The 14,015-nt window shown below is 38.3% G+C and overlaps 1 long non-coding RNA gene across 1 annotated transcript in view; it reads left to right on the top strand.

Moving 5' to 3' along the window:
- Nucleotides 1-2,212: 2,212 nt before the first annotated feature.
- LOC141584993 (uncharacterized) overlaps nt 2,213-14,015 on the top strand; it is a 109,703-nt gene continuing 97,900 nt past the window's right edge. Inside the window, exons 1-2 of the long non-coding RNA XR_012518273.1 lie at nt 2,213-2,517; nt 8,348-8,428. This is a non-coding gene — a long non-coding RNA (uncharacterized LOC141584993). The remainder of the gene's footprint in view (nt 2,518-8,347; nt 8,429-14,015) is intronic.

A 14,015-nucleotide genomic window follows, 5' to 3' on the forward strand; every position in this document is an offset into this window, starting at 1 on the left:
CAGGATAATCTCAGGGTGGGGGAGAAAGATGTTTGCCTTTTTTCTCAAACCAAACCACCAGATCCAAGGCCTAAGAAAACACTAACCAAAACTTTGTTTTTTCTGGCTACGCAAATAAGTACAATTTGCCTTCCAAAGAGGGTATGTTTCTTCCTGTGGTTACTTCAAGAAAAAAGAAGAGCCTGATTATTCTTAAAAGGCAAGTGCTCTTCTTGGTGACTTGGTGTGAATGTAACTATGAAAGTCCTGTCCATCCTAACCTACAGATATTAACAGCACCCCTAGTCTGCACAGCCTCAACTTTGTTCTGCAGACATAGAAGCCTAGATGACTGAAGGCCAGCATCATGTCACTAATCTTTGCCTCTGGTCAAGCGGTCGAAGAAAACTCCAACCAGAGTACTCAAAAGAAGACACCCTAGTCCATGAAATCTCCTTTCATCCTTTCAGCCGCTTGAATAGATTTCAGGCCACTACCTTGGATCCTTGAGGGAGGATCTTTCAGGGATAAGCTCTTTTTATAGTATCAGACCCTGCCTCTGCTTGACAATTGCTTTTGAAAAGTTCTGCAATAGACTGCTAAATTGCAGTTTTTTTCTGAGGCTTCCTTGGGCTCAATGGAATTTCTCCGCTTAATAGAGGAAGGCTCCAGGGAGAGGATCCTAAGAGTTTGGAGTTTCCAGCCAAAGTATCAGTGCTGAGTTACTGACAAAAGAAAAAGCTTTTTAAGAGTAAAAAGTATTTGTTTTGCCTGGGCTTTTTCAAATAACTGCAATGTTAATAACTACATCAGCTACTGAACTACTAAATCTAGAAAGATCTTAAAGTTTGAAATCTCCTCCTACCAAGGCTGGAGGAAATAACAGTCATTGCCAAACTATAAAATGTCACCTAGATTTCTTTTTTTTAGGCATATATACTTAAATATGCCAAGCAACTCCCAGAAATGTAATTAAGTTGTTTAGGTGAACAGAGAACAGCAGTAAGTGGCCTTTAAAAATATCAATTGTGAGGGGAAAATGTAAAGAGAACAAAAAGTAGAGAAATACGCTGAAAAGAAAGGGCACGTAAGAGTAATTGGGAAGGAGGTTGCTGTGAGTGACAAGGAGGCTTTTATTTGGAGAGTGTCCATTATAAACAGACATCTGAGGCTGTTTCACTATGGAATTGATCTCCTTGGAAAAAATGATGAAAAGGTAAATTTTCCAATCAGAAAAATCTTAAGACTAGATTATTACCTGCCTTTGAAAGCAGCAGTGAAGTTACATAAAAGAATATACCTGTTGTTAGGAGGTTTCAGCTAAGCTTACACTGACATGGATAAAAAGTAAATAAATTTTTATATAAGAATAAGAAAGCCTGCCCAATGGCTCACACCTGTAATCCCAGTGCTTTAAAAGGCTGAGGTGGTAGGATTGCTTGAGACCAGGAGTTTGAGATCAGCCTGGGAAACATAGTGAGATTCCATCTCTACAAGGTTGTTTTTTAAGAGTTTTAATTTTTTTTTTTTTTTTTTTTTTTTTTTTTTTTTGTTCTTTCTGAGACAGTCTTGCTCTGTCAGCCAAGCTAGAGTGCAGTGGCATAGTGTCTGCTCACTGCGACCTCTACCTCTCAGGTTCAAGCAATTCTTGTGCCTCAGCCTCTCGATTAGCTGGGATTACAGGCATGTGCCACCACACCCAGCTTATTTTTATATTTTTAGTAGAGACAGGGTTTTGCCATGTTGGTCAGGTTGGTCTTGAACTCCTGACCTCATGTGATCTGCCTGCCTTGACTTCCCAAAATGCTGGAATTACAGTCATGAGCCACTGTGCCTGGCTACATTAAATTTTTTTTTTTTTAAAGAATGAGTGTGTCTACATATAATAAGTACATCTACGAATATGTAAAATTTGTAAATATATAGAAGGAGAGAGGATGCAAATGTGACAAAATGTTAATGAGAGGTGTATATAGGTAAATAGGTGAATTGTAATAGACTTGTAACTTTCTACAGGTCTAAATTTTTTGCAAAATTAAAAGTTTAAAGAAGAATAGATAAATAAAATTGCTACAAAATAAGTTACCTCAAAACACAGTATAAGATGAGTTTAAAATTAGAGTCCTGAAAATACGTTTCGGTCTGTTCTAAAACCATTAGCAGGAGATTGGCAACGTATTCCTCTCTTGTATCACAATTGTTGTCATTAGAGATGTGGCATACACGTTTGTGCACTTGATACATTCCAAGAAATGCAGTACACTACTCTGGACCACGGTGACCTTTTAAATATTCTGCAAATTGATTTCCAGGCCATTCCCACTCTCCCTTGTTTATAGCCTTGGTAACCCAGAAGAAAATGAGACTGGCCAGCTGTGATTCCTGCATTTCTGTTCTCATCAGTGCTCAGAATTACCTTTCTTTCTCTCCCAAAGGCCTCGTGACAACACTTATTGTTGATCTAGAGAGCAGCAGCACCACGAACCTTCAATAAGGACAGGTTTAAGAGCTATAGGCAGTTGTGTGCACTCCTTAGAGGTACTTGATTGAATGAACACCAGTAGCAGCAGATTTATACGTTTCTGTATTATAAACTACAACAGTAGAATTACAAACCTCTGTAAAATACAGAGTACACACAATACAGACAGACACAATATATCTAGTGTTTGAAACCACAATATATCCAGATTATTATCTTTTTTAGCATTAAATCACCTTTACCTATTTTTTTGATTTTTTAAATTTGTCAAAATGCCCTTCCTTATACTAAATTTATATGGATGCTGACCACACATGCTATGGTCTAAAAAGTCTACCACAATCCCTACCTCTGACATAAAACTAAGATAATGAAATAAGAGGAGGTCGGCACCTGCCTTAAGCTTTATGACTTACAATTCCCCGGCAGACATATATTCCTGTAAATAATCAATAAATATGGAATCAGAACAAGCTAATTATATTCTGTTTCTTCAAACTAACTGCCCTGTTTCTATTGGGACAATCCTGATTTTGTAGTTGTAGGAAGAAAAAAAAAAGTTAGTGGTTGGTCAACCCTTACACAGATTTCTTATCTTTTGGGAAAACCCAGCAAAAACAGGAGAATTAGCATAAAAATAAAATGGAATGGAGAATAATTTTTTATATGCATGATGATACAGAGAAAAGATAAAGTTAGAAAAAGGGAATCATTTCTTGCCACACAGAGACAGTGCAAATAAAAATTCAAGGGGGGCTTGCTAGGTAGAGACACCAAGAAAAGAATGTTGTTCCACTTTCTTTCAGGAATCCAGAATTAGGTAAGGGAACTTCTACTTGACTAGTTCAATATATAGGAAGAGGAATTATCCATTGAATTGTCCTTATCAGTGAATACAGAGCCACTCATAATTGTAAAATAGTATAAGTGGAAAGCTAGTATCACCCTTTATTCAGCCCTGTAGGGAGTCTAATTGAATGTGTGAAAAGTTCATAAACATTTGAGTTTTGTGCCTCAAATCAACAGTTCTTTGTAAAATGTATCTCCTCTGAAGAAAATTCTGTTTATTTCCATGCATTCAAAGTTCCTAGCTTTAAACTGGAAGTTATATGGAATAAAAAGAGAGAAGGAACAATAGTCCTGAACTCTCATAGTAACTGGCAGAAGATAGAGAGTAGATTTTTACTTTTCATTCCATCAAGCATAGTAACAAGAGCATACCTTTTTCTCTTACTAAGGGATTGGCAAGGGTCAGCTGCGGAGAGATTTCATGAGCTTCCAACTATTGGTTATAGGAATCTATGAATGCTTTTGGCAAAATACCTTTAGTAACGAAAAACCTAGCACAGACAAGCTTATTGATTTGTTTACTCCATTCACAGAATGCCCCCTTTACCGCAGATGTTGGAAGGTCAAACACTGTAAAGTCAACATATTACAAATAATGTGGATAATGAGCAAATAGGTACTAATTGCTAAAATAACTCATTAAAAATAGCATGAAGACAGCTTTTTTCATAATATTTTCTAACTCAAAGCTACTTGTCACTGAATATAATCCCAATACTCAAAACATATTATGTCTACCTATGCAACAATCTTGCATGTTCTTCACATGTACCCCAAAACCTAAAATGCAATAAAAAATATTATGTCTTGTGTAATATGTGTTTTATGTATATATACAATTATATATACACATACATATATAAAGGTATTTTAATCTATATTCTAAGTCTGAGTTACTGAGTAAAAACTTAACTTCCAAGCTCCTAACATTAAAATGTGTATGTAAGGGTTCACTCTACATGTTTGATCAGAATAAGCTATCATATTTATGATCTGCATGTGTTTCATTAAAATCCAGTATTTAAATTCTTCCTTATTGGCACCTAAATAGCATCAAAAGTATGATATGTGTATATGAGAGAGAGTATGTGTGTGCAGAGGTTTAGTTTTATTTCCTATTCTCAAAAATTATTATTTTCTGTTTGTTAAAAGGAGTCTATAATTTACCTCAATTAGGACCCCAACTCTATTTGTGACAAATTGTGGCACTTCATTTTGGACCACCTGTATAACTCTTTTGTTCACTATGTAACTCTTCTGCATAAACATTGATTCAAGCCACAATCCACAATCTAAGATACTGCAAGAATGGATAGGGACAGAATCATGTGATGTGAAATACAGAATCATAGCTCATCTCCTATAATAACTGTCACAGAAGAGCAGATGTGAAATGCTAATGTCTGTCTCCTTGATGTTTTGCAGACTAGGAGGTTTTCCTAGTAATTTATAAACTTGTTGAAGTTGTGAGCACTTAGGACGCCAGTTTCATTACCAGCAAAGTCTTCTCTAAAAAGAGGGTACTTACTGCTTCCTGTCAAACAACTGTGTTTACCCTATGTTAATACCAAATTCATTAATCAACCTAAGAACCAAAGCTTATTTAAGTCCCCACCCTTAATTGTACCCAGTATCCAGTTACAATGTCAGCTACTGGTGCTGGTAAAGATAAATAATTATATCCTTTATAAGAAAATTCCACTAATATCTTGCTATGGTATAAATATGTCTCCCAAAGTTCATCTGTTGGAAACTTAATCTGTAATGCAACATTGTTGAAAGCTGAGACCCTTAAGAGGTGATTCAGTCATGAAGGCAAAGCTATTACTGTGAGAGTGGGTTAATTATTACAGGAGCAGGTTCTTGATAAAAGAATTAATTTAGATCCTTTTCTCTCTCACATACTTACGCTCCCTTGCACTTCTGCCTTCTGCCATGAGATGATACAGCAAGAAGGCCCTTGCAAGATGCTGATACCTTGATATTAGACTTCTCAGTCTCCAGTAACTGACATAAATTTCTGTTGTTTTTTTTTTATAAATTATCCAGTCTGTACTATTCAGTTATAGCAACACAAAATGAACTAAGATAGAAAATTGGTACTGAGAAGTGAGGCTGTTGCTATAATAAATATTTGAATATGTGGAACTGGGTAATGGGTACAGACTGGAAGAATTTTGAGGAGCAGTCTAGAAAAAGTCTAGGTTGCTATAGGCCAGGCACGGTGGCTCATGCCTGTAATCCCAGCACTTTGGGAGGCCAAGGTGGGTGGATCACGAGGTCAAGAGATCGAGACCATTCTGGCCAACATGGTGAAACCCTGTCTCTACTAAGAATACAAAAATTAGCTGGGTGTGGTGGTGCACACCTGTAGTCCCAGCTACTTGGGAGGCTGAGGGAGGAGAACTGCTTGAACCCAGGAGGCTGAGGTTGCAGTGAGCTGAGATTGCACCACTGCACTTCAGCCTGGCGCCTGGCAACAGAGTGAGACTCTGTCTCCAAACAAACAAACAACAAAGTCTAGGTTGCTGTAAATGGAGTGTTAATGGCAATTCTGGTAAGGGATCGGAATAGGAGAGCAGTAGGGAAATTCTGAGACTTATTAGAGATTAATTAAGTGGTCATAACTAGAATGCCAGTAGAAGTACAGAGAGTAAAAGCCATTCAGATGAGATCTTAGAAATAAATGAGGAATCAGGTATTGGAAACTAGAGGAAAGGCCATCCTTGAAATATAGTTGCAAAGAATTTGGCAGAATTGTGTCTGTGTCCTAGGACTTTGTATAAGACAGAACTTAAGAGCAATGAACTAGGATATTTGGCTGAAGAAACATCTAAGCAGCAGCATGTTCTAGGTGCTGCACAGTTTCTTGTAGCTGTGCCAGTAAAATGAGCAAAGAGAGAAACTACTGAAATATCAAACTTATAATTAAAAGGGAGGTAAAATAGAAAGACTTGGAAACTTTCAGGCTGGCCACGTAAAGAATAATAAGGAATGTTTGGGAGAGAATGCTAAGAGCATGACCAAGATACCTTTTGTTAAAGAGATTAATATGAACAGAAGAAAGCTATGTTCTCTTCATCATCACGACAATGGGAAAATGAGCTTTAAGGTATTTCAAAGATCTTTGAGACAAGTTAGGAGGGCAAGGTTTCCAGAGAAGTGTCTTGGGACCTCAGCATTTGCTACCCTATGCTGCTTCGGGACTCTGCTCCCTGAATTCTGGGTCAACTCCCTCTGGCTACCCCAGCTGTGGTCTAAGCAGGCCAGGTGTGGCTCATGCTGCAGCTTCAGAGGGCACAAGCAGTAAGCCTTGGCAGTGGCCATGTGGTTCTGACTCTGCAGACATGCCAACTGTGCAGACTGTGGGGCCAAAGTGACCTCCACCTAGATTTCAAAGGATGTGTTAGATAATCCTAGGGTCTTTGCCAAAATTTGCCACAGAAGTAAAGCCACTGCAAAAAAACCCCACTAGGGCAAGGCTTTGTGGAGCTGTGGGAGAAAGGCCACCTCAGAGACCCCAGACTGTAGAGCTACCAATGTGCAACTGCAGCTCAGGAGACTCCAGCCTGGGAGAGTTGCTGCGTGAACTGAGCCCAGCTAAGCCATAGGGGCAGGACTGCCTGAGGTCTTGGGGTGCAAACCCTGCCCTAGTGTGCCAGGATGCAGGATATGGAGTCAAAGGAGACGCCATCTTTGAGACTATGTTATTTTCCCCATTAGGTTTTGGATATATTTGAGACCAGTTACTCCTTTCTTTGTGTCTATTTTTCCCCTTTGGAATGGAAATATCAATCCTATGCCTGTCTCACAATTGGATGTTGGAAGTATGTAATGTTAATTTCACAGGTTCACAGCTGGAGAGAAATTGGCCTCAGGATGAATCTTGCCTTTAGTCTCACGCATATCTGATTTAGATGAGACTCTGGACTATGGGCTTTTGAGTTAGTGCTGAAGTAAGTTAAGGGTTTGAGGCTGTTGAGGTGGAGTAAGTGTATTTTGCATGTGAGAAGGAAATGAATTTTGGGGGCCAGGGATGGAATGCTATTATTTGAATGTGTCCCCCCAAAGTTTATGTGTTAGAAATGTAATCCCCAGTGCAATAGTGTCAACAGGTGGGAGCTTTATAAGCTCATCCTCACTGGTCATTAGAGAAATGCAATTCAAAACCACATAGAGATACCATCTCGTGCCAGTTAGAATGGCGATCATTAAAAAAATCTGAGGAGAGGATTCTGAAGAAATAGGAACACTTTTACACTGTTGGTTGGAATGTAAATTAGTTCAACCATTGTGGAAGACAGTGTGGCGATTCCTCAAGGATCTAGAAATAGAAATACCATTTGACCCAGCAATCCCATTACTGGGTATATACTCAAATGTTTATAAATCATTCTATTTTAAAGACACATGTACACATATGTTCATTTTGGCACTGTTCACAATAGCAAAGACTTGGAACCAAACCAAACGCCCTTCAGTGACAGACTAGATAAAGAAAATGTGGCATATATACACCATGGAATACTATGCAGCCATAAGAAAGGAGTTCATGTCCTTTGCAGGGACATGGATGAAGCTGGAAACCATCATTTTCAGCAAACTGACACAAGAACAGAAAACCAAACACCACATGTTCTCACTCATAAGTAGGTATTGAACAATGAGAACACATGGACACAAGGAGGGGAACATCGCACACTGGGGCCTGTCAGGGGTCGGGGGATAGGGGACGGATAGCGAGAGGTGGGGGAATGAGGGAGGAATAGCATTAGGAGAAATACCTAATGTAGATGACAGGGTGATGGATGTAGCAAACCACCATGGCACGTGTATACCTGCACATTCTGTACGTGTACCCTGGAAATTAAAGTATAATTTTAAAAAGAGGTGATTAGATCATGAGAGCTCTGTCCTTATGAATGAACTAATGCCATTATTATGGAGTATGTTAGTTATCATCAGAGTGGACTTCGAATAAAAGGATGTGTTTGGCCCCTTTCCTCTCTCTCACACATGTGTTCTCTTACCCCACAGCCTTCTGCCTGAGACGATGCAGCCAGAGGGCCCTTGCCAGATGATGGCACCTTGATATTAGACTTCCCAGCCTCCACAACTGTGAGAATTTAATTTCTATTTTTTATAAATGTCCCAATTTGTGGTATTCTGTTATAGCAACACAAAACAGAGTAAGACACATCTTAAGAACATCTATGTAAGAACAGTTTCTTTCTTAACAATGCTACCAAAGATAAGATAAGTGGGGAATGCCCAAATAATATTTCATTAATTTGAAAATGAACAAAATTGAATCAAAAATCCCATAGAGAATGAGGTAGAGGTTAGAAAATATATGGTCCGTTCAATTTCTTTCCTGAATCATGATATCCTAAAGAAGTGATGGGATTTTCATGAGGAAAAGTTAAAGTTATTGCAGACATATATTTTTTTCTGCTGAAGGCAAGTGCAAACCCTTGGTAAAGCACATATTTTGAAACATATATATCCATAAAATTTACTCAGGAACATATGACTTACTTTGAGAATTTTTAGAGATGATTCAATCAATATATTCATTTGAAAACTGGGATTCAGTCTGTAGTCAAGATTTATGACCATTTTATTCCTTTATTTTCCTAAAATTTCCACCAGCCTTTCTACAGGCTGTTACATCCTGATGTCTGTGGGAGGTTTCCAACTCTGTTTTAAAGTTCTGAGGAGTGTTTACAGCATGTTATTTCTGTAGATCGTCTATCTTTTGAAATGCTTCAAAACTCTTTAATAGGAACTCTCTGGGAGAATATACTCTACCCATAACAGTTTATTATATTTGTGGCCAATAAATCAATTTTACATAAATGAGTTTAGAAATAATTGTCAGGATGATAACCAATAATTTTGTGATTTGTGTATTTTCCAGAACAAGTATAATCAAAGCAATGTACATATTTTCCCCTAACTGGGTTCTTGAAATCTATTGAGGTTTATAACACCTTTAATATAGCAAAGACCTTTACATCTTGTTTTATCATTGTAACATCATAATTTAAATAAGTATGTTCTTCAGATGGGTCAGATTTTCTAACTTCAATATGTTTTATAATTTTTAAAAAATATCTGCTTGTTGCCAAACTGTACACTTAAGTGTATCTCAGTGTCGGCCAGGTGCAGTGGCTCATGCCTGTAATCCCAGAACTTTGGGAGGTCAAGGTGGATGGATCACCTGAGGTCAGGAGCTTCAGACTGGCCTGAGCAATATGATGAAAACTTGTCTCTACCAAAAATACAAAAACTAACCAGGCATGGTGGCATGTGCCTGTAATCTCAGCTACTTGGGAGGCTGAGACAGAAGAATCACTTGAACCCAAGAGGTAAAGGTTGCAGCAAGCCGAGACTGCACCATTGCACTCCAGCCTGGGCAACAAGAGCAAAACTCCATCTCAAAAAAAAAAAAAAAAGAAAAAAAGTATCTTGGGGTATCATGTGATAAAATAGTTAGAAATCATCTCTCAAGACTAATTAATCTGAATATTTATTTTTGCCCTACCATGTGCAAGGCAGTGTAACCCCACTACTGGAGACTGCAAAAGTTACAGAAAACCATGTATGCACTAAAAGAGTTTTCTGTCTATGGTATGACAGCATATGATAATGAAACACTTACATAGAACTCCTAGAGAATATATGCTTCAAAATGAGTAGTCTGTCATTAAGAACAACCAGACAATTTTTCAACTCTTAATTTGGACATCGTGAAAAAAAAAAAGGTTTAAACTGAGCTTGAGACTTTGAACTAGGCATGACAAAGTATGTATACTAAAAATGTGGCCCAGAGGCGCAGCAATAAATGCATCGCCTGGAAGCTGGTACAGAATCTTGGACCCCAACCCAGACTCATGAATCAGAATCTTCATTTTCAGTGGATCTCACGGTCATTCATATTGCCCATTACATTTGAGATTGCTCTGTAATGAAACAAAGTTAATACTTGACCTGGTCAAGTATTACCTCATCAAAGAGATGAGGTTAAATTCAGAGTCAGAGTCCAGAGAGCAATGGGCCTTGAAAGTTCATCTGAATTCACATTTGTTTGCAGTGATCAAGTGTAAAATGTACTAGAGAAGAGATATGTGGGGAATAAAGACACCAGTTAGAAAACCATAGCCTGAAGAAGTCACACCATTTATTTTGGGAGTTGTCCATGTAAGAGTTTCCTCTCCTATTAAAAAAAAATGCGTCAAAAGCAACATTCTTGGATGCACCCAAAAGAGAGAGAAAAGCTAATCCAATTGGTCCGTGTCTGAGATTCACTGAGCTTTGTTTTGCAAGTGAGCCTGCATTCTGTTCCTTCACTAAAGAACTACCCTGTCCCTCTTGTTTCTGTGGAATAACCACAGCAGAACAGATGTTGCACATCCCACATTCCCATTGAGGGGAAGGTGTAGGGGTAGAGGAAGCCCCTTCTCTGGTTCATATAAAAATGGACATACTAGGCAGCCTTGTGGTCTTCGTGGGAAAGTCAATTGGTCAAGTATTTCAAAAAATGCATAGTTTTTGTGTGTGTCTGAGGCTCAAATTCCCAATAGTAATTCATTATAGGAGGTAAGAGGCCCCTCCTCAACCCAATACTCCAGAATTTGGGGTTTATAGGAAGGGAGACCACATAATATATCATCCAAACTAGGATACTGTTAAAGAGAAATCTATTCAAAATTACACCAGGATAACAAGTTTAAACTGAGACTATCCTGAGTAAATTTGTGGTAGCCTATAAATTATAGTATGCTTGCATATGAAACTAGTATAAAATGCCTTGGTCAGATGCAGTGGCTCACACCTGTAATCCCAGCACTTTGGGAGGCCAAAGTGGGTGGATCACCTGAGGTCAGGAGTTCGAGACCAGCCTAGGCAGCATGGTAAAACCCTGTCTCTACTAAAATTACAAAAATTAGCCATGCATGCATGGCGGTGCATGAGAATCGTTTGAACCCAGGATGCATAGATTGCAGTGAGCCGAGATGGTGCCATTGCATTCCAGCCTGGGCAACAGAGTGAGACTCGGTCTCAAAAAAAAAAAAAAAAAAAAAAAGTCTTAAAAACTCAAAATGTAAATACAATCAAATCTTTTTCACTTTCCACATTGTATCTTGAGTCCCTAGTATCTTTATTAGTAGATAGTCACATATCTTTTTCTTGAGAACCCTCCCTTCATTGACTAAAACCTTTGGCATCCATGCAGCCCAATTTGCACATCCAGTAAGGGCAAATACTGGACTCTAGTACACTGGTTCTTATTACTGTGTGGTTAGATCTGTGGAGGCTGGGTTCTGTTAAATTCCAAAGCCAATGCCAACCCATTTCTTAAATAATGACCTGATAACCCAGCTCCAGGCCATGGTGGTTCAGCATGGAAGCAGAAGCCCATTCCCTCCCTGCCAACACAAGGGTAAGGGTACGTTTTACTTGAGTTTCCAGTGCTGTCGCTCTTGGCTCACAGTTCTTTGGGGTCTGGATTGGTTCAGTGTCAGCCACTCAGAGGCCACTTTTCCTTTCCCTCCCCAGGGTGTTGGGCAGCTTTTCATTTTAAATTCTACAAACACGACATTGTTACTCTTCTGAGAAATGCAGGCCTCTGTCAGCCAAAGGTGGTCTTACCCTACTATAGAAGAACTCCTATATCTTTGGTGGATGATGAAAGCTAAGGATACCTTTTGTGATTCCAAAGCAAGTTTTTGGCACAACTCTTGAAAGAAACTGTTTTTTAAAGGTGAATTCTAATGTGATATTCTTCTATGCACAGATAATTAAAATCAAAATGTGTCTCCTATTTGCCAAGTATCACTGTAATCCAAAAAGATACGGAAAAGATAGTAATATTTGTGTTGGCTATAGAAGTTATGAAAATGGGCTGGGCGTGGTGGCTCACGCCTGTAATCCCAGCACTTTGGGGGATCGAGGTGGGCAGAACACGAGGTCAAGAGATACAGACCATCCTGGCCAACATGGTGAAACCCTATCTCTACGAAAAATACAAAAATTAGCTGGGTGTGGTGGCGCGTGCCTGTAGTCCCAGCAACTCAGGAGGCTGAAGCAGGAGAATCGCTTGGACCCGGGAGGCAGCGGTTGCAGTGAGCCAAGATCGTGCCACTGCACTCCAGCCTGGTAACAGAGTGAGACTCCATCTCAAAAAAAAAGAAAAGAAATTATGAAAATGATGAAATAGCAACTAGAGACATTTTTTAAGAAAAGCCTTACTGAATCTGGAGACTGATTAGGCTTCCTAATAAACCAAAAAAATAAATAAGGGGAAAAAAATTCAAGTGTGAAACAAGAGTTTTGACTTTAAGTGATGAGAATCATACTGATGCCAAGAGGAAGTGGGAGTTAATGCAGCTGGTTTAGCATCAAATATGATTAAGCGAATTTGAAAAATACTGATTTTGAGCTAACAGTAGGACATCCAACTGGAAATATCTAACAAACAATTTGACATTTTTTCTTTAAATGGAGTATGTTAAGGAGATTAGAAGTTGCAATACAGAGTTGAACATCTTTTACATCTTAGAGCATGGGTTGTAGCCTAGTGGATGAGCTCATCAAGGGGAAAGAGTGGGAAGAAAAAGATAAGTCATCAAAGAAGTCAAGGCAAGTGTGGTCAAAGAGAGAACAGTGTGGTTTGTGGCTTACGAATGGAGACAAATACCAGTGTAACACAGAAATCTGATCAGAGAGAGAACATGGAAAACCTGAAGAGGGACATTCAACTGGATGGAATTATATAGTATTAACTATTATGGAGAGATCAAAGGAACCAAAGACTCTGAAAATAAACCTTGGAATTTATGCAAAGGAAAAAAGGTACAAGTATTTGACTACCAGCTATAAGCTAGGTGCTTTTCCTTAATGTTAAATATTTTAAGAACGAAGAGTGTAGCAGTGACTTTGGAAAGATAATTTTGGCAGCAAAGGAGTGAGCAATAAATACAAAGGGGCGCCTTGCAGGAATAGCGAGGTCGAGCTAGAAATTTTTTGTTTTGTTTTGTTCTCTTGTGTCAAGATAGAGCAAACTGCTTGTTTGAAGGCAAAGAGGAAGAAACCTCTTGAGAGAGAGATCACAGAGAATATGATAGAAGATAAGTGATTGCAAGGGCAAATGTTGAAAAGTTGAAGTTTGAGTATTAATTAGCAATCTTGAATCTTTATGAAAGAGTTAATTTTGTTTAATTATGCAAGGAATTAGTCCATTTTCTACATCAGTTCTCCTTGTCTCTCTGCCCTTTACTTTTACGGCTTTGAATTCTTAAAAACCAAGTCTTTTTCATCATATTATATTCTTGTGAATGGTTAATTAGTTTTAGAAAGAAATATGTATTTTAACTAATCAGCCTAATTGTTCACCCAATCTTACATTTATGAATTATTTTTTAAACCCAAAGAAGGAATTTCAAATCTTCCCTAAGAAAACAACTGGATGTTGTTCACATAATACAGTAAAAATAATTTTAAGTGTGATCTCATAGAAGTAATACTTCCATACCCTCAAATTATCTTTCCTCCTAACACATTGCCTAAAAATTCTAGAAACGTGTCTGTGAAGTGGAATAACTACCAGAGAGCAATTTTCTCATTTCGTACATTACTGTCTTTCAAATATACCAAGTTATTATAATGCAATATTCTAAACTGGCAGTTTATTTTCTGTATT

Source organism: Saimiri boliviensis, chromosome 7, assembly GCF_048565385.1.
Source record: "Saimiri boliviensis isolate mSaiBol1 chromosome 7, mSaiBol1.pri, whole genome shotgun sequence".
Lineage (NCBI taxonomy): Eukaryota > Metazoa > Chordata > Mammalia > Primates > Cebidae > Saimiri > Saimiri boliviensis.